General features: G+C 34.5%; 1 long non-coding RNA gene across 1 annotated transcript in view; it reads left to right on the forward strand.

Moving 5' to 3' along the window:
• Window positions 1–5,022: 5,022 nt before the first annotated feature.
• Window positions 5,023–21,034, forward strand: part of LOC311618857 — a 61,086-nt gene continuing 45,074 nt past the window's right edge. Inside the window, exon 1 of the long non-coding RNA XR_014794387.1 lies at window positions 5,023–5,120. This is a non-coding gene — a long non-coding RNA (uncharacterized lncRNA). The remainder of the gene's footprint in view (window positions 5,121–21,034) is intronic.

Consider the following 21,034-nt stretch of genomic DNA (forward strand, 5'->3'; position numbering starts at 1 on the left):
TTACAATAGAAAATGTAGACAGACAGAAAAAAGCCCCCAAACAGAAAATTGAGGAGTTTAAAATATTTTAAAGATAGCAAATTATGAGCAAAAAAATGGAAAGAATTATAGACTAATAGGAAAAATAAAAGAATGATAGAAATCAAAGAGAAATATTTTAAGAAAAAAATCAATAACATAAAACTTCACAGAAGGAAACATTAAGTACAATTTGAAAATCACTCAATTTCAATATCAAAAGGTGGAATTTGAGGGAAAAACGCAGTACATAAAGAGGAAGAAAAACTCCAATATGATGCTAGCCAGATCGGTGAGCCAAGGGCTTTTTCCCAGGGTCCTGTCTCCCAATGCTGATGAATGAGCTCCACAGACCAGAAAATTTAAGCAAAAATATGAAAAATTTGTTATAAGCAGATTCAGACTCCCCCATGGGGACGGGGGGCCAAGGCTGCCCACTGAAGCCTTCTGGTCCAGGGGTATGCATTTGCCACAGGCCTGCTCTGTCTTTACCTGTGTCCTCACCTGATTGGTTCTTGCCCGGCAACAGACCTGAACGTTCCGTTTCTATGTTCTTTTTCTGTCACTGTGCAGAACTTTCTCTGTTTATATGTGTTGTACATCTTGTTGCTATAGGCCTTCCCTGTTTCCTATGCCTCCTGCTTTGAGTCCAGAAACATTTTACTATTTCTGCTTGGTTGTTCCTCTGGTTAGGCTGCTCAAACTGCCAGGTCTGCCCCTGCCTACGCTCCACCTGCCTTTGTTTCCCCTGGACCCCTGCCCTGTCTGCCTATATTTCAAGTTAACCCTCTCAATGACAAGTGATGAATGTACAGTTAAGTAGCAAAACTAGTGAGGAAAAGTGTTGTCTTTAAAAGATAGGATGATAAGGGTAACAGAGAGAGAGGTGTACATTTTAAGTATGACATAGTGAGGAAGATGAATATTATTCTCTCTCAATATACACTGAGTGGCCAGATTATTATGATCTCTGAACATATAATAATCTGGCCACTCAGTGTGTGTATATATATATATATATATATATATATATATATATATATATATATATATATATATATATTAGAGGCCTGGTGCGTGAATTTGTGCATGGGTGGGGTCCGGCCAGGCTGGCCAGGGGGAGGGAAGATGGGTGGTTGGCCGGCCTGCCTTCTGGTCAAACTTCTGGCTGCAGGTACAATTTGCATATTAGCCTTTTATTATATATGTTATACACTGAGTAGCCAGATCATTAGGCATTCAGAGATCATAATAATCTGGCCACTCAGTGTACATGCATATTATATATCATTATACATATAGAAAATATGTATCTACATATATTCACATTTACCATATGAATTCTCATATATATACACATATATGTATATATAATATGTGTATACGTACACAGACACATATATGTACATATATATGGAAAGAGATGGAGAGACGGAGGGAGAGAGGGAATTAAATTTATTATTAACAAAGTCCAGAAATAACTTTTTAAAAGAAATTTAAAGAGAATTTATTGAGGTAATGATTTGCAAACCAGAAATGTAGCCCTGGCTATGAATGAACCCAGAATACTTTCCAAAATGAAGGCGATAGGGCAAGGAGCTATTGATCAAAGAAAATGGTTGCTAGGGGAAACAAGACCACAAACATATATAATTTATTTTCTGATTGGTGGGGGCAACTGGACTTTCAAAGGTTGGCTGAATCTGTGATCAAGCAAGCGGGTTGTGAGCGAGAACAATGGGTAATATATGATTAAGCATTAATCAATCCCAGTTTCTGCTCAGGCCTGTTGAATAAAAGGGCTTTCTTTGATCACACAATCATAGTACAAGAAGTATTATTTAATAACGATGCAAGGAGTACAATTTATCAAACAGTACAATCAGCACAGGGGCTGCTGGCTCTGCAGGCATGTCTGATCTGCAAGCAGCTTCAGAGCTCAAACTGTACAAATCCAACATTGGGCCACAAATTATGAAATTAAAGGTCCTATAAGCCGGCATCATCTTCCCCACTGCCTTACACTGAATGTATACACCTCTGTATTACTCTTTGTTTTTACTTTTATCATCCCATCTTCTAAAATAAAAACAACATATGTTAGAAGATATACATAACCACATATTTGTAGTAAAAGTCAATCTTCCATATGTTTATGGGCTATGCAGCAGATGGCATGGAAAGATCTAAAAACACATGCATGTGAGGGGAGAACTGTGGTAGTTACTGCCAGAAGAAAAATAAATACAAAAATATATATTTTACAGTATATTTGAAGAAGAAACCACGAACAATAAAGAGAAGTATACTGTAATGGGGGTATTTTGATCTTCATAATAAGTAGAAGATGAGATCATTTTCTGAAATGGTAACCTAAGAGTTGGATTGCTAGATACAACAACAAATATACAGAACCTACAGATATATTAAAGTTTATATGAATGACAAATACATATAGCTTTTAGTAAAAGGATACCTGTGCAATATATGGGAGGTGCTTATATAAAAAGAAAAGTTGTTTGTTGTGAAAATCCTTTATTTTACCTGGAAACCTCAGGAAATTCCTTTTTGAAAAGGTAGCAACTGTTTGGAATTACTTCTCTGATAAGAAAAAATTAAGTTAACTTGATTTGAATAAAGTAATTGATGAAATCCTAGGACAAGCACTAAGAATGAATTAGCAGGACTTTTTTGTTTTCTTTTTTTTTTAATTTACCTTTTTCTTTATTGATTAGGTATTACAATTATTAATTATGGTGAATTGCGCTGCTTTGAACAGAGGGCTGCATATATCAAATGGGAATTCCATTTTTAGTTTCTTGAGGAAACTCCATACTATTCTCTACAGTGGCTGCACCATCTGCATTCCCACCAGCAGTGCACAAGGGTTCCTTTTTCTCCACATCCTCGCCAGCACTTGTCATTTGTTGATTTGTAGATGATAGCCATTCTGGCAGGTGTGAGATGGTACTGCATTGTCATTTTGATTTGCATCTCTCAGATGATTAGTGACTTTGAGCATCAAATCGACCCAAATCACTATGCTCAATTAATATTTGACAAAGGAGAAAAGAACATACAACAGAATCAAGACAGTCTCTTCAACAAATGGTGTTAGGAAAATTGGACAGATACATGCAAAAAAAGTTAAACTAAACCACCAATTTACACCATACACAAAAATAAACTCAAAATGGATAAAGGACTTAAATGTAAGACAGGAAACCATAAAAACATTAGAGGAATCCATGGGGAGCAGAATCTCAGACATTTGCTGAAGCAATATATTCATGGATACAGCTCCTAGGGCAATGGAAACTAAGGAGAAAATAAACAAATGGGACTACATTAAAATAAAATAAAATAAAATAAAATAAAATAAAATAAAATAAAATAAAATAAAATAAAATAAAATAAATAAAAAAAACTTCTTCACAGCAAAAGAAATCATCAACAAAACAACAAGAAAGCCCACTGCATGGGAGAACATATTTGCCAATGTTATCTTCGATAAGGGTTTGATATCCAACATTTACAGGGAACTCATACAACTTAACTGAAGGAAGATAGACAACCGAATCAAAAAATGGGCATGGACCTAAATAGGTACTATTCAAAAGAGGACAGAAGGAAGGCCAAGAGACATATGTGTTTGTTTTTAATGCAGTCCATCATTGCAAGGTTACCTTTACCTTTGATATTTAAGAGTTTTAAAAAGTAGAAGAGAAAATTGATTCCTAATTTTATATCTAATTTGAAATTGATTGAGTATAACAATTATTAAAATGATGGGATAGTAAGTTTAATCAATGAATAGGTTATGCAAGTTATTTTGAGTATAGATTAGTTAGGGAGAATGTTTAGAAAAGAGATAATGGATAGAAAAATAGTGATCACATTAAAGAATAAAATAATGATAAAAATAAGGGAGCAGCAGAAGAATGAATGAAAAAGGGCTGTATTAGAGATTGGGGTACCTTCTCAAATCAAAAGCAGTTGAGTAGTTACAATGTGTCGAAGGTTGCTCTTAGGCTTCCTTCCAACTGCCTGTTCACTTTTATCAAATAATAATAGAGGTCTGTGTAAAGAGAAATCAGGGACTTGAATAATTTTTATTGAAAATGGAAATCCTTCATGAAATGTTGAAGTGTCTCTTAGAAATTTATAAATGATAAGAAATGGTGTAAATTTCAAGAGAGGACAGATTGTTGAGTAGGGTGTTATAAAAGGGGTGAGAATGTAGCACTTGAGAATGAGAAAATGCCCTGTTTTGGGCTTACTAATACCAGAAAACTGCAGATGGAGCAAGAAATTGAGAATTCAAGCAAAGTAAGTATTTTACTTTCGCTGAACGAGTACAGTTCGCTTAAATAAAAAATTGAGAACACGGTGAGGACCAAAAATAAAGGGGGGGGGGCAGCATTCTGTGGAAAGTAATCTCACAGGGTGATTCTGATTATAAGTTCCTAACTGGGAAGGTCATGGTGGGTTGTCACGCCTCAGGCATATCGCATTTTAGTAAAAAGGTTTATCTTTGCTAAAGATACATTGTTTTTGTGCATCTAGGTTAACAGGCCTTTGAAATGCCTCTTTTCAGATTCCCTGCTTCTAAACTGGAACCTCCCTCAAGAGAGCAAGTTAGCATAACTATCCTGTAATCCAATCTTGCCTTCCTTGTGCTCTCCCTCTTTCTGTGATCTTCCTTATGGTTCCTCCTTAATTTCAAATGCATACAAGAAACTGCAAAATCGTTATCCTCTGGAGCATTTGAGATCTTGCTCCCCAGCTTATGTCATCAATTTGGCTCAAATACACTTTTATACAAATTCTCTGCAGGTTAAGATTTTTTTTTTTATGTCAACAACAGAGACATTTCTAGATGATTAATGCATAGCTTATCAAAGAATGAGCTAGGGACAATATTGCTATATAAGGCAAAAATAAGTAAAAGGCAAGCATTAGGGTTTTATTGCTGAGAACATTTCCCACAGTCGTGACTGTGAATAATGGGAAAAATAGTAGAAGTTAATCCACAAGCACAGGGATTTGTTACTTCAAACATGGAGAAAGAGATTATGGATAAAACTTTTCAACCTGTAACAGTAAGTCAGTAATAATTCTTTTGTTGTTTTGTGTTTTGCTATGCTTTATCTTTCAGAAATTGCCTGTGTAGTTGGAAGGTGTCTGACACTGATTAAAAATTAATTAACTATGGATCTTCTTAAATGACCATCTGAACCTTGAAGAAAAATTGAATTGATTGAAGCAGTATTTGAGAAATCTGTTTCAGAAATAACTGACAAAACAAATAAAAGTGAAATGCTGCCTTCCCAGGAGCATATGTAAACATTATCAATGGGTTTTAATGGATTTCAAGGTTAACGCAAATCACTAGTGTGATATGGTTGCTAAAAACACTAATGTAAATAAAATATCATTGATAGAAAGAAAATAGCCAGGAAGATTGTGTGCACTAGTATATTTTATGTACAAACACTTGATTTGAAATATTTTCAACTCTAAGTGCAACATTTGTACAGGGTTACTTCATAAATGAAAGTCAAGTGGTGAAGATAATGTTGTCATATGAAGAATTTTTTAAAGAATTATGCATTAGTTTAGAAAAACAAGGTTCTGAGGAAAGGCATTTATTTTCAATAATTTTCCAACATGGCATGTCAGGTCTTTGATCCTCTAAAAAATGATGGCAATTTTAACATTATACATTGTACTCAATGTAATAAATTATTTTAAGTAGGAGTTATAGTCCTTAAAAATTAGGATGAATATGAAGTGCAATAAATGGGGGGAGGGAGGGGTTTCAGAGTACTATGAATATAGTCATATTTTAAAGAGGCAATGAAGAAATACCATAAAGCATCCTTTAAGTGATTTTGTCTTTGACATTTCCATGTCTCCATAGAAGTTAATTGTATTTCTGCTTAGTTTAACACTCATGTTAATATGCTATCAAAATAAACCGTGGTTCCTCTGAATATAAAAGTGAAAGTTTAAAATAAATCCATAAGTAATATACTAAAAACTGCCATATTAGCAACCTGAAACTCAGTAAAAGGAAAATATTATACTAAATAACATTTTGAATATGATATTACATATTGTCCTTTTCCATGTTTTTTTTTTTTTAAGTAGACAATTAGTATCCATGTAACTGGTCCAGGTTTCAAAAATACTGTAAAGCACAAGATAGTAAAATATTCTGAAACTTAACAAAAACTATAAACTGTACTAATATGTATATATTGAAAATGACTAATTTATGTTGTCATATTTTCATATAAGTATGTATCAACTAATGCAGTACTGAAAGAAGATATGTTAACTTTTCAGAGATCTGTGCTAACCTTGAATGTTAGATTAGCTACTTACTTAAAGTATGGATTTGCTCCTTCTAAAATTTCTAAGTTTAAGCAAACAAGTTATCCATTTTCCCCAAGTCTCAGCTATTATTTTTTAAATAATATATATTTTATTGTTCTGTTATGGATATTGAATAATGTAATCCTTATTAAATAATTCATATTAAATATTATCATTGTGGTTGCTACTTTAAGATGTTAAAAACTCCCATATTCAAAAATTTGAAATTCATGAGGATCATTGGCTTAATTGCCAAGTTTACTTCATACTATAAAACTTCTGTTTTTAAATAATTGATTTGAAACAGAATTGACATATTTTTATTTTTCAATACAAATTTTCAAATTCAGTATTTCTTAGGTCTAGCTCACTTCTAACATTTCTAAAATATAATTGAAATAGTATATATAAATTTTATAAATATATAGTAATTAGCAAACTCCAAAAACTTAGTACTAATGTTTACAATTGTATACATTTGTTAATTCTCACAAAGATACATACTTTGATATAGAATTATGGCCTAAACTGTTGATTAATGACCAATTTAATTTAGTTTGGGCAAAACTGAGATATATGTATTATACTCATTTCATAATTCTTGAAAATGTTTTTCTCAAGTGTGAACTCAACTAAACAGTCCTTGACTTCACTAGTTAAGTTATTTTCAAGGTAATTTAAAATATAAATATAGTATAAGAGTTTACTACATTAATAAATTTATGTTTTTCTGAAATCTGTCCATCTTTTGTGTAAAACAACAGCCAAAACCAAACTTTAAATATTGTAGTAAAATAAATAAATAAATAAATAAATAAATAAATAAGTTTTAATCTCAAGCTGGGTATAGAAGGACTGTAACTAAAGATAACAAAGGCCATGACAAACTCACAGCTCACATCATACTCAACAATAAATAGCTAAAAGCTTTTTCTCTAAGATCAGGAACAAGAAAATAATGACCTATCTTGCCATTATTATACAACATAGTAGTCGAAGTTCTTGTCAAAGAGACAAGGAAAGACTAAAAGGAATCTAAATTAGAAAGAAAGAAGTGAAATTGCCTCTGTTTGGGGATGACATAATATTAAATATAGAAACCCTAAAGATTCCACCAAAAGTTAGAGTTAGAAATAATTAGCACATTCAGTATAGATGCAGGAACAAAATCAATATAGAAAAATTTGCTACATTTCTAAATACTAGTGAAAGGAGTTTTTAGGGTAAACTAGGTAGGTTTAGAGGTTTAGGAAATTTTAGGAATTAAGTGGTCCATGGGAAAAGCACTAGGCTACAGAGCTGGGAGCTGCAGAAGGTACACACTTACAGAATAAAGGGAAGGAATCCACTGGTTCAGAGGGGAAGAGGAAGGCCAAAGGGAATGGGAAAACAATAAGGGAGAAGTAGAGGGGAACTGCACCTGAGGTTTGAGCTCTGAAGCTGCTATAGTGACCAATCTGAGGGGATATCAAGACAGAAAAAAAAACTGTAGCTTTTAAACAGAAAAAAGGGACTTAGGGGGTCTCTCTCCCCCTCCCCACACAGGAGTCTGTGCTTCTTTCTCAGAAAATATCCATCTTTTCCTATATCACCTTCTGTCCGTGGCTTCCTTCTTTGACTTCACCTGGACAAGGACCTGGGAATCATCCTGCCCAGAAGAACACCACATGTTAGAATCCAATTTTTGCATTTCACTAGCAGCTATCAGAAAGAGAAATTATAAAACAATTCCATTTTAAGAACACTGGAAATAAAAATAAATCAGGAATACATTTAACCTAGGAGGTTCAAAGTCCGTACACTGAAAACTACCAAACTTTGTTAAAATAAATTGAAGAAGTCACAAATAAATGAAAGGGTATTCTGTGCTTATGGACTGGGAAAATTATTATCATTAAAATGTTATCTACAGATCCATTGCAATCCCTATCAAAATGTCAATATCACATTTTGCAAAACTGGAACAAACCTAGAACTCATATGGAAGTGCAAAAGACACCAAATAGCCAAAGCAATCTTAAAAAGAACAAAGCTGGAGGAATCACATTTTCTGATTTCAAACTATATTACAAACTTATAATAATCAAAACAGTATGGCAGTGATATAAAAACAGACACATAAATCAATGGAACAGAACCTGTAGCTTAGAAATAAACCCATGCATATATATGGTCAAGTAATATATGACGAAAGAGCCAAGAATGAGCAATGGGGAAAGTATGATCTATTCAAAAAATGGTGCTGGGAAAACTGGTCAGCCACATGCAAAAAAAACTAAACTGGATCACAAAAGTCAATTCAAAGTGGGTTAAAGAATTGAATAAGACATGGAACTATAAAATTTCTGGAAGAAATTATTGAGGCAAGGTCTTTGAACATTGTCTTGGTATTTATTTTTTGGATTTGAAACCAAAAGCAAAAATAAATAGTGGTACTACATCAGACTAAAAAGGTTCTGCACAGCAAAGAAAACATCCAACTAGCATGGCTCAGTGGTTGAATATCTACCCATGCACCAAGAGCTCGCTGGTTTGACTTCTGGTCAGGCAGCGCACATGCCCAGATTTGGGCTTGATCTCCAGAGGGGAGTGTGCAGGAGGCAGCTGATGGGTCATCACTGATGTTTCCATCTTTCACTCCTGTCTTTCTTCCTCTCTCTAAAAATCAATTTAAAAAATATTTTGAAAAATCTGTTTATTTCAGAACTTTTTGATGTCTTTAGCTTTTATTTAGCTATTTTCCATATATAACACATATTATAAACTATACATTCTTTACAAGTTTAAAGAAATGGAAATCACCTGTATATTCACTAGATGTTTGACAGTGGGCTATATTTTTATATACATACTAGATGTCCAGTGAATGAAATTTGTGCATGGGGTGAGGGGGATTGTCTCTCAACCTAGCCTGTACCCTCGTCAACCTGGGATCCCTTCAGGAATGCTGGCTCTCAACTGCTCACCTGCCTGCCTTCCTGATTGCCCCTAACCACTTCTTTCTGCCAGCCTGATCACCCCCAACTACTCTCTTGCCAGCCTGTTTGATACCTAATTGCTCCCATGCCAGCCTGTTCGCCCCTAACTGCCATCCCCAGCAGGACTCCCCCCTCCCCACAACTACTCTCCCCTGCAGGCTTGGGTCCTCCACAACTGCCCTTTTCTGCATGCCAGATTGCCACTCACTTCCCTCTTCTGCTTGCCTGGTCACCCCTAACTGCCCTCCACTGCAGGCTTGATCATCCTCTCCCTTGCAGACCTGGTCTTCCAAACTGCCCTCCCCTGCTGGCCATCTTGTGGTGGCCATCTTGTGTCCACATGGGGGCAGGATCTTTGACCACATAGCAGTAGCCATCCTGTGAGTTGGAGTGACAGTCAATTTGTATATTGCTCTTTTATTAGATAGGATAGAGGACTGATGCATGGATGGGGGCCAGTTGGTTTGCCTTGAAGGGTTTCCCAGAGCAGGGTGAAAGTTCCATTGGGGCATGGATCATCTGGGTGAGGAGCCTATGGTAGTTTGCAGGCTGGCCACACCCCCTGGGGATCCAAGCAGAGGACCTGGTATCTGGGATTCATTTATCTTCTACAATTGAAACTTAGTAGCTTGGAGCGGAGCCAAGCCTCCTGCTTGCTCCATGGCTGCAGCCATTTTTGTTGGGGTTTATTTATCTTCTATAATTTAAACTTATAACCTTGAGTGGAGGCCTGGGCCTGCCAGGGTGTGTGGAAGGCCTGGCTTCCTCCATCGCCAGGGGCAACCCAAGCATCCTGCTCTCTCCAGCTCAGTGGCTGCCACCATTTTTGTTGGGATTTATTTATCTTCTATAATTGAAACTTTGTAGCTTTTATATGGAGGCCTGGACTTGCCAGGGTGTGCAGAAAGCTTGGCTTCCTCCATTGCCTGGGAAACCCAAGACTCCTACTGGCTCTGTGGATGCAGCCATCTTGGTTATGGTTAATTTGCATACTCATTCATAATTGGCTGCTGGGCATGGCTGAGTGATGGTTAATTTGCATATTATTCATTTTTATAAATAAAATGTAATATTTTATTTATTTTATGGTATTCACAGTAGAGACAAATGTCAAAAATATTTATTTTTATCACTGATCGACTTACATATACCAAAGTTAAATTAAGGCACCTTTTTTTTTTTTTTTAATAATCCTATTTAAAAGTGTGATAGTAGCTGATTGAAAGAGGAATCAAATACATGACTTCATTCAAAGAGGGATTTGTCACTTCAGTAAGGTAAAAAGTATCAGAGATTTTTCTATACAATCATGACCCTTTCATATTACCTTTTAATTTGCTTTCACTGTATATATTTGCACTGATAATCAGAATAGTAAAATATACTAGTTAAAAAGTCAGAATTGCAGTACTCTTTTATTCTGTAAATATTCAGAAAATTAGTTCCAACTCTATTGTTATCTTCATCTCATCATCCTAATTGAGAGATTATATAGTTCTATCTACATAGTGCTTATTCATGGGAGGTCCAGATAATTTAAATTTTCTAAAAATCTTTAAAAATGGCAAAATACTATAACACAGCATTTCAAAGAGAATCATTTTGTTTTTATTTTGCTGAGAGACATTGATAGAGAAAGAGAGTCAGATTAAGAAAGGCTAAATGGGTGGGGGAGAATCATGTATTACTTACATAAGACAAGTTTATTCAAACATCTCAGTGACTTATTTGATCTTAAAAGAAATTATAAAGAATCTTGTATTATTTGATATATTAACTAGTTGGTAACATCCTATCAACATTCTCCAAAGCATCCCCTCCATGAAAGCTTAAAGATTTATGTCTAAATCCAACATGTGTCTGAAGAACAAGATTTTAAACACCAATTTTATATTATGAAAAATCTCATTTTCCTGCAGAATCATACATCATCTTAAATTCTATGAATATATTTTTAAATGATATCTTTTCTCTATTTTAAGATTTACAAGAAACACAAGGATAATGACTTTCAGCATTTTTTTTTTATATATTTTAGGTGCTTCATTATTTTCTGAAAATTTTATCTGACATTGTCATTCTTTATATTTGCATATTTGTTTAATATTTTACATAATTTTTAAGCACAGGGAGAAATAATTTTAACTAAGTGAAACTAGCATTTTAAAGAATTTATTAGGTTGTCAGCACAGTGATAAGATTTTTAATATACTATTTGACTTAAGTATTATACATATTCTATAAGAAAAGCATAAATACATTTTGCAGGTCAAATAATTCATAAAATGTTTGATATCTTGCCGAAGGACACAAACTAATTGAAAATTGAATTTTCCTTTCTCCTGTGTCTATGTATCTATATTTTACTAATTTCCCAAACTTAATTAAGATTATGTATCAAAACCTTGACATATAAACTGTAATAACCTGCTTCCATTTAAAGTTGTCTTCCTCCATTTTCACTACATATTTCACTGTATATATCATTTATATGCTCAGTGCTATTGGACTTGAAATCAATTCTAAACTTGAGAAGAAGATATATGTGAAGGCTTCTTAAACTTAAACTCACTATCTTATGCTATTGCTACTTATGCTTGCTTTCTTTCTTTCTTTCTTTCTTTCTTTCTTTCTTTCTTTCTTTCTTTCTTTCTTTCTTGATACAACAATATATTATTCACCACCCAATTCAAGTAGCCATCCCTCACTATTTATTCCCCCTATTCCTTTCTTCCAAAGAAACCCCAGCTTCTTCGAGGAATAGGATAAAGTTATCTCTCTGACTTGGATCTTTCTATGTATTTCTTTCATTACTTTAGTTGAGTTCCTTGAACATGAACTCTTTATTAACTGTTTTTAATATTTAACTTTCTCTTCATCTGATTAATAATCTATATTTTCTTCATTTGGTATAAATTATTTAGATATGAGGTCTATCGCTTTGCTATACTATTCCTCCCATTATTACTATTATCAAGCAAAATTCTTATTAATATCTAGATTTCTTCTGTGATTAATCAACTTTTCTTCTACTATCTTCTCACATTTAACATGAAGATGCAATGAAGTCTTCAGGTTTTTATGATAATACTAGTGGACCAGTGTACAAAATTCATTCACGGAGGGGAGGGATGTCCCTTAGCCCATCCTGTACCCTCTTCAATCTTGGACCTCTTTGGGGATGTCCAACTGTCCGTTTAGGCCCAATCCTTGAGGGACTGCTGGTTCCTAACTGCTTGTTGGCCTGCCTTCCTAACTGCCCCTAACTGCTTCTGCCTGCCAGCATGATAGTGCCCTAACCACTCCCCTGCCTGCCTGATCACCCCCAACTGCCGTCCCCTACCAGCCTGGTCACCCCCAATTGCACTCCCCTGCCAGCCTGATCACTCCTAAGTGCTCTCCCTTTTGACCTGGTTATCCCTAACTGCCCTCCCCTGCAGGCCTGCTCTCCCATAATTGCTCTCCCCTGATGCCCTATTGTGGTGACGTTGCACAAAGACACCTAGACTTTTATTATGTAGGATAGAATATTTTTAAATAATATTTATACTATATCTTTGATGTTATTATTATGTAACTTTAGTATGTGTATAGGTAAGTCAGAAAATTAATATTTTATATATCTGTATACTTTTTCAAGTCAGCGAAATTAAATAATTCTTTCCTGTGTTAATATATTAAAAATGAATCTTTTATTCTTCTGAAATTTTAATATTCACCAAATTATTTCAGCATGCTTTTGTAATTCAATGTGGATACATTGATAAAATGAATATCTGAGATTGTGATGTCAAACCCAGGGGTGACACAGAAAAGACACTTTTTAAGAAGTTGTGATTTAATTAAATTTTCATTCAGTACAATACTTACGATAACATGTTTATTGCTCATTCCATGTCCTGCTGTGCAATGAGACACCAGAGACAGTAAATATGGAATTAAATGCCAATAGGTTGTTGCAGCTTTGTAAACACATAAAACGCAAAATGGCATAAAAACTCTTGAGTCCTGCTGATTCCTAATTGTCGTCAGTGGCATGCTTTATTCTACGTGCTCTAAAGTAGCAGGTATTACATTAAACCCTAAATACCTTGTACCGAAGAGACACTATTCTTTTAAATTCTTAAATTCTTAACTGATTTTTAACATAGATAATAAAATTTATACTCAATAATTACTTTCAAGTACCAAATTTTAATAGAAAGCCTTTTATATGGATTGGAAATGGTAGAAAACAAATGCACTAGCAAATCATTATCACTTACTGAAAGCAATTCAATTTTTATTAGCAATCATTTAAAAAATATATCAAGTTTCTTTATTTCTATAAATCATAATTTTCTTACTTTTACTTTATTTAACCTCATCATTAGTCAGGAAAAATAAAAGCAAACAAACAAACAAACAACAAAAAACACCCCTCAATATTTATTTGTGACATAAAGTCAAATATAAACTCTGGTACTTGTAAGACTGTTTTTATTTTTTCCTGTTAACTGCAAAAATCCTTGGGGTTAATGATAATTTGGTTCTTATGGCGAATAATCAATGGTAACATACCAGAGAAAATATATTATATTTAATCTGAATTAGACAAAGTAAATCTTATCAAGATACCATATTTCAAAATCCATTACTTTATAGGAATTCTTGAACTTTTATCCATGAACCTACCAACAGTTTTTAATACTTCAAGTTTGCCCTGGTCCTATCAGTTTTCCCTGGTATGAAGTCTGTCTTCTCTCCTCACTTCACAGCAGAATGTTGCCCTCTACATACCTAAAGGCACTGGGTGTTCTACTTCACAAGCTCTCAAAAACCCCTGTTGCATGTAGACAGCTGACTATACACTTAGGCATCTGTGGTAAAAGGAGAGGCAGCCTGACAGAGTGGATAGTACATGGTCATTTTAAGATTATTTCATTCTGAATGTAATTTGGCTCCTCAATATAGAGTTTTGTTTTCAACAGTTGTATTGAGATATAATTCACACTTTACAATCCATTCATTTAAAATGTACAATTCAACATTTTTTAATCCACTCACAGAGTTGTGCAACTTTAACAACAATCAGTTCTAGAACATCTTCCTTATCTCCCATAAGCCCCACCTCACACTACCTCTAGCCACAGGCAACTACACATCAACTTTTGTGTACAGTTTGATTTGGAGGAAGTCATTTTAGTGTCATGAAGTTAAAAATTGAATAAAGATTTTTAATTGTTTTATGTCTCTTTTCTCTCATATATTATCCTCATTTAAAAATAACCTATAATTGTGTCATTACATCATTTGTGATATGAATTGTGTCTCAGTAAAATGACAATTAGCCCAGCTTCCTGTAATAGAGTGCAAATGGGTGAAAGGTGGCTGTTGATTCAACAGTGGCAGGCTAATTCAACCCTTGAGTAACTTTACTTTTTTAGCAATAGGAAATTGAATTTAATAATTGTCTTTGCTTTCTCTCAATTCCATGGACATGGAATTACAAGAGCGATCTTACCTAGATGTCAAATTTAAACTTGAACAGTTTTGTTTGTTTTTACTTTCAGACTCTTGTTCTGTGCCTTTGACCATTTCTTCTCTTTTAATTTAATGTGTAGAAAGACATTATGGTAAACCTGTTCATTTTAGTTGGGTGGATTACACATGTCTATCAAATTCATAAAGATTTGTTACAATGTTTTAAACAATTTTTATTTATAATTTTTTATCTTCTGCTAATGATGCCTTCTTGAAGTTATCATGTAATATTGATACTGCTTCCCTGAGGATAAAGAAGGACTTGATTTGATTAACTCTGGAAATTCCAAGTTCAGTGGACTCTCAAGTAATCTATATTGCTGGACATGAGCAGTGAACATAATCCTTATTAAAGGTATCTTCCCTTCCTTTTTGTTTGCAAACTGGTTAGTGCTAGCATGAACCCATCTTTCTGCAGAACAATTTTTTTTTTAAATTGCCAATAAACTACAATAAATGACAATAGTCTGAGTTTTCCTGGAATTTTTCTTGGTGCTACATCTTCAGAGACTCTCATTCATTCAACAGTTGCCAGCTTTACAGTCTGAAATATGTGTCTTTATTGCCTGCTTTCCAATCACCATAATAAGGCAATGAAATACTCTTAAAAAATTCTGCCAGTTGTAGTACTTCAAAATCTATGCACTGTGGGGGGTGTAAGAGGGGTGTGGGGAGGAGAGGGTCCTTCAGCCCAATCTGTACCCTCTCCAAACTGGCAGTCAGCATCCCTTGAGGGGTCCCGGGTTGGAGAAGGTGCAGGCCTGGCTAAGGGACCCTGACCCCCGTGCACGAATTTCATGCACCAGGCTTCTAATCTATATAATAAAAGCCTAAGTGACCGTTATGGCAGAACAACCAGAACGACTGGTCACTATGATGTGCACTGACCACCAATGGGCAGAGCTCAATGCAAGAGCTGTCCCCTGGTGGTCAGTGTGCTCCCACAGGGGGTGCACCACTCAACCAGAAGCCGGCTCACAGCTGGGGAGTGCAGCTGCCACAGTTGGAGGCTCTCCCAACTCTGCAGCAGCACTATCAAGTGGCGGCAGAAGGCTCAGAGGGCCAAGATAAGTGTGAGTGGTGCGATGCCAGGCCACCTGCTGCTTGGCTTACTGCTACATCCTCAGGAGATCTTCGTCTGCTGGTTTAGGCAGTCGGACATCCCCCAAGGGGTCCCGGACTGCAAGAGGGGTGTCCAACTGTCAGCTTAGGCCCAATCCCGGTGCCATTCTCTGTAGAAGGCAGTCAGTCTGAACAACTCAGCGACTCAGGGAAGCACAGGGAGCTCAGAGGGAACCCGCCTCCACATTTCACTCACCTACTCAATGGTGTTTGCAGGACAGACCATAGTGGCCCAGCCCTTGTACATGCAATAGCTGCTGAAGCTCAAGCAGCAGGCCATGCAGCAGCAGAAGGCCAGCCAGCCACAAGCCAGCAGCCAGACATCCCCTGAGGTGTCCTGGACTGCTAGAGGCCACAGACCCAGCTGAGGGACCTCCCCCCCCCACTGCCTCCCAAGCACACAAATTTCATGCACCGGACCTCTAGTATTATATATAAATTGTAGCCTGCAATTTATTAGTCACAGCTTATTTATTAAAGTACTGTGAATGTATTTAACTCCTAAAATACTCTATTCAGTTTTGTCCTTTTCCTAATGCTTTTGTAACATTTAAGTGGCATGTGTAAGAAGTCAATATAGGAAAGGAGGACTTCATCAAGTGCACTTTATCACAGAGAAAATCACACTCATTTCTTCAAGTGTATAGCAGAGGAATGAAACCAAATTCCTTTTTTGCCTTGAAGGAGTAATAGTGTGATCTATAAAAACAAGTACAAGCACACTTATAAAGACAGGTTCAAGTAGTATTTCCCCAGTCAGTTCATTTACTTCAGCAAGACTATAAGTATCACCGTTTTCTCACTATACTTTAAGATGAATTATGTACAAGTACTACACTAGGTTTGTAGGAACTTTGTCATCTTCTGAGAAAAAGGACAGCTTAGTGTAATAACTTGAAATTTTAATTCTGCTACTGTTATTTCTTTACTATTTCCCACTTGATCCACTCTAAAAAACATAGCTTGAAAGCAGAAGTTTCTCAAATTTACAGTAAATGATTTCTCTAGCCCTTCAAATGTAAAATATTTTTTGAAAGGAGAATAACAAATATAAACTTTAACAAGTTTGGATTTTTATCCAGGAACAAAAATTTTAAATATTTACAGTCAATATAAAATAGGTACCAAATGAGTTAACATAGTGAGTGTTAATTGGAATTCATAGACGTTCTCATAGAAAACCTAGGCCTAGCTAAGTGGATATAGTACAGTTTTTATGTATTTTAACATCCTTCTGGAGCCATTGACTAATAACATAGTGGGAAGATAGATTTCACTGAATGACATGAAATAGCCAAAGTGGAAGGAAGAGTGTGGATGCAAGGCAGAAAACAATGAATAGACCACCTTGTGAGAGAAATTGCCTTTTAAACTTCATCTGTTCAATCAGTAGTGATTTGCATTTAGTGCCATACACAGAAATGTGAGATAAAGCATGGTGTGGGAGGATGTAGGTTGTAGTCAGACTTTTTTATTAGTTTTTTTAATCCTCACCTGGGGATACAGTCTTATTTAATTTTTGAGAGAGCAGAAGGGAGAGAGAGAAACATGGATAGGTTGCCTCTGTCTGTGCCCAGGGGAATGGAACCTACAACCTTCTGATGGATGGGATGATGCTGCAACCAAATAAGCTTCCTGGCCAAGTGACTGTAGTCTGAATTGAGAGGGCTCTTCATAATTAGCTGAAGTTTCCATTCTCTGCTAAATCGTGTGCTATAATCAGCAGGGAATCTTAGAAGTTGGTGAGCAGAAGTGATGTGGTGACAGGCAGCAGGCATTATAATGCAGTCCGAATGGATGATAAAGCTTTAAAAGATAGGACATTTAATGAAGGTATTTGGAGATAGATTGCCTATGTATCTAAAATAGAAATGTAACAGAAGAAAAGAAAAAAATGATTTGTTAAATAAATTAAATAGGTAGAATAACAGCTATTGCCAATTTTCAATACATGGATATCCATCCAATTGTATGGATAAGAGGCAAAGGACAACTTTAGTGACCAAAATTGGGAACCTCAGTCAGATTCCAAGAATAAATCCTTTTTTTTTAACCTTATTTCTTGGGGAAAATTACCTAATAGATATCTTAAATAAAAAATTGTATTTTTATTGACCTAATACATATCTTAAATAATGACCTAATACATACCTTAAATAATATAATAGCAATATTTCTTGACAGAATTCCTCTGAGATAAAATATTTAAAGTATTAAGAAAGTTCATGAGTTATGGTAATCACTTAAAAGTATCAGTAATTATGATTGGTAACATTACCTCTAACTTTATGACAATAATATAAAATGTACTCATCACATCATATTAATCTTTAGGATGTGAATTGATCCTCTTTCCTTCTTGTATTTCATTTTCCTTTATCCAAATCTGTTTCACTTCCCCATGTTGCATTTGTACAATTATAACCTAGTGACTTTTCTGTTGATCTTGAAATGTAAGCCTGAGGTTATCTTTACACAAATATTTTAAAAACTGCTTGTAAAAACACACAAATTGTGCATGCTCAGCTTAAGTTTTATACTGGCAAATTATGTGTAAAAAGGACAGAAAATGAATAAGAAATCAATATAAAAGTCACTTTTAGTACAGACTTCTTATAAAACACATATAAATAAATCGTTATATGTTTTCCTATTTCATTCAAATAAGTAACATTAAATGATCAAGAAAGACTGTTGCTGAAATACTATATGAAATATAGCAAAACTCATCACAGTTGTATTTCAGGGTATCAGTAGGGGACATGTTAGCTTTCTTTTTCAGGAGACATGGTATTCCTCAAAGCTACTTTTCTGTGGTTCTCCTAACTGCAGTGTGGACCCAGGTCCCCATAGTGCACTGTACTTCTAGATTTCGACAAGTAGAGTGAGTCACTTCTATGGCATCAGCTTCATTAGACTTATCAGGAGTAGCAGCAATTTGTTTTTCTTTTTAAAATGCAAATCCATTGGCCTTCATTCAGACTTAAGTTAGTCTGCACAATTGGCTCAGAGTAATACTAAAAAGAAGGTAAGAAGAAAAACAATGTTTCATGGAAAATGATTAGGGATTAAGGATATTACAAACTGAAGACTCCGAACACTTTACCTTCCATAGATAGAGCAAAAACAAATGATACTTATGTGTTTAAGGGGAAGAAAACCACTTTCTTTTTGAAAGGATTATTTATTATAGTTGCACTATTCCTGTGATGTATTAAATCCTTGACTATTGTTATAGAAAATCAATTGGATTCAATCTGAGAATGTTGTGTTATATGCATGCAAACCTAACAGTTGCATGAATCAGTATTTTTTTGGAGAAAAACGTCAACCTCAAACAAAATAAAATTAATTTGTTTACTTTCCTAAGCCAGATGTGATTGTTACTTTATTTTTTTTCTTTTAGCAGGGATCACAGTACAATTTAAATTTGAACTGCCCAATAAAGTTGAGCATTGGAAAATACCACTTTTTAAAAATATGATTAGAAAACATGTCTTAAAATCATTTGCATACTTTTAATAAATCAAGAATAGTGTAGGACATTTCTTTTAATTTCTAGGGAAATATCATATTTTTAAAGAGAAAAATCAAGTATTTAATGAAGGCATTTATAAACATATTTGTTAATATACAAGTAAAAAATTAATTTTGAGACTCTCATTCATCATTATAGTAAAAAACATCAGATTGAATTAAATATTTTTTAGTGCCCAAACGGAATTTATAAATCCAAATGAAACTTCAATCATTACTTTTTCTTTGAAGTTTTATATATGTGGATACTTAAAAGTGCTAGTGAATTATTACTGGCCATTACATATTTAGTTTAACCCAAGCTTTATGACTTGGAGATCCTTCCTTGATTACAGCCAAGCTCCTCAACCTATGGTCCAAATATTAACTCTCTTAAGATAACCAGGGAGATTTTATATAGATATATATATATATATATATATATATATAGGTAGATAGATAGATATAGATAGATATAGATATATCTATCTATCTATATCTATCTATCTATCTATTATTGAATATTCTGTTAATTTATACTATATCTATCTATCTATATATATATAGATAGATATAGATATAGATATAGATATAGATATAGATATAGATATAGATATAGATATAAGAGAAAAAGAGATATAGAAATATCAATAATGAGAGAATCATTGATCACTGCTTCCTGCATGCCCCACACCAGGGATCTAGCCTGCAATCTAGGTATGTGCCTTTGATCAGAATCAGACCATGACCTCCTGGTTCACAGGCCAATGCTCAATCACTGAGCTATGCTGGCTAGACAAGATATTTTACTTTGTAATATTTGTAATGCAAAACTATATGCCTACCTCAAATCTAAAATAGATTTTTTGAATATGCAGTACAAATATATGAGTTGCTAACAAAATTCTAAGGTTTTCATGTTTAATGAAGATGGAGAACCATGATTCTCTGTATTGACATGCACTGCTCTCCTTGTTTCTTCCTCATCTCTCTTCACCTTACCCATGTGTCAAAGTAAAATCAAGTGTCTAGTAAGCTCAAATAATGGTCTCTGACAATCTCAGGGAACTGTGAGTGTTCTTTTTCTGCAATTTTTGTCTATATGTTCTATATTACCTTAAATAAGTTATACTAACTTGAAGGACTGTTTCATAGTAGGTTTATAATGAACATTTTTAAGCATACAAGTGGATAAATTTTGTCACTTGTATACACTCATCACAATCAAAATACTAGTGATGATATATACATCACATCCAAATTTTATCCTTGAATCACTTTGTATCCTTCCTTCCTCCTTCCTCTTCCAAAACCAGGCAGTCAAAAATCTTTTACTTAATCAGTGGAGTCAACTGAACTGTAATTTTTCTTGTATTTTTAACTTTTGTCCCTAATTTTCCATATTCATCTTTACTGCTTCAAGTATAAATTAACAGAATATTCAATAAGAAAAACTAATGTTTCATTTTGTTTTTTATATCCTCAGAGCCTTTAAT

The sequence above is a fragment of the Pipistrellus hanaki genome (genome assembly GCF_964339955.1).
Source record: "Pipistrellus hanaki genome assembly, chromosome: 3".
Taxonomy (NCBI): Eukaryota; Metazoa; Chordata; class Mammalia; order Chiroptera; family Vespertilionidae; genus Pipistrellus; species Pipistrellus hanaki.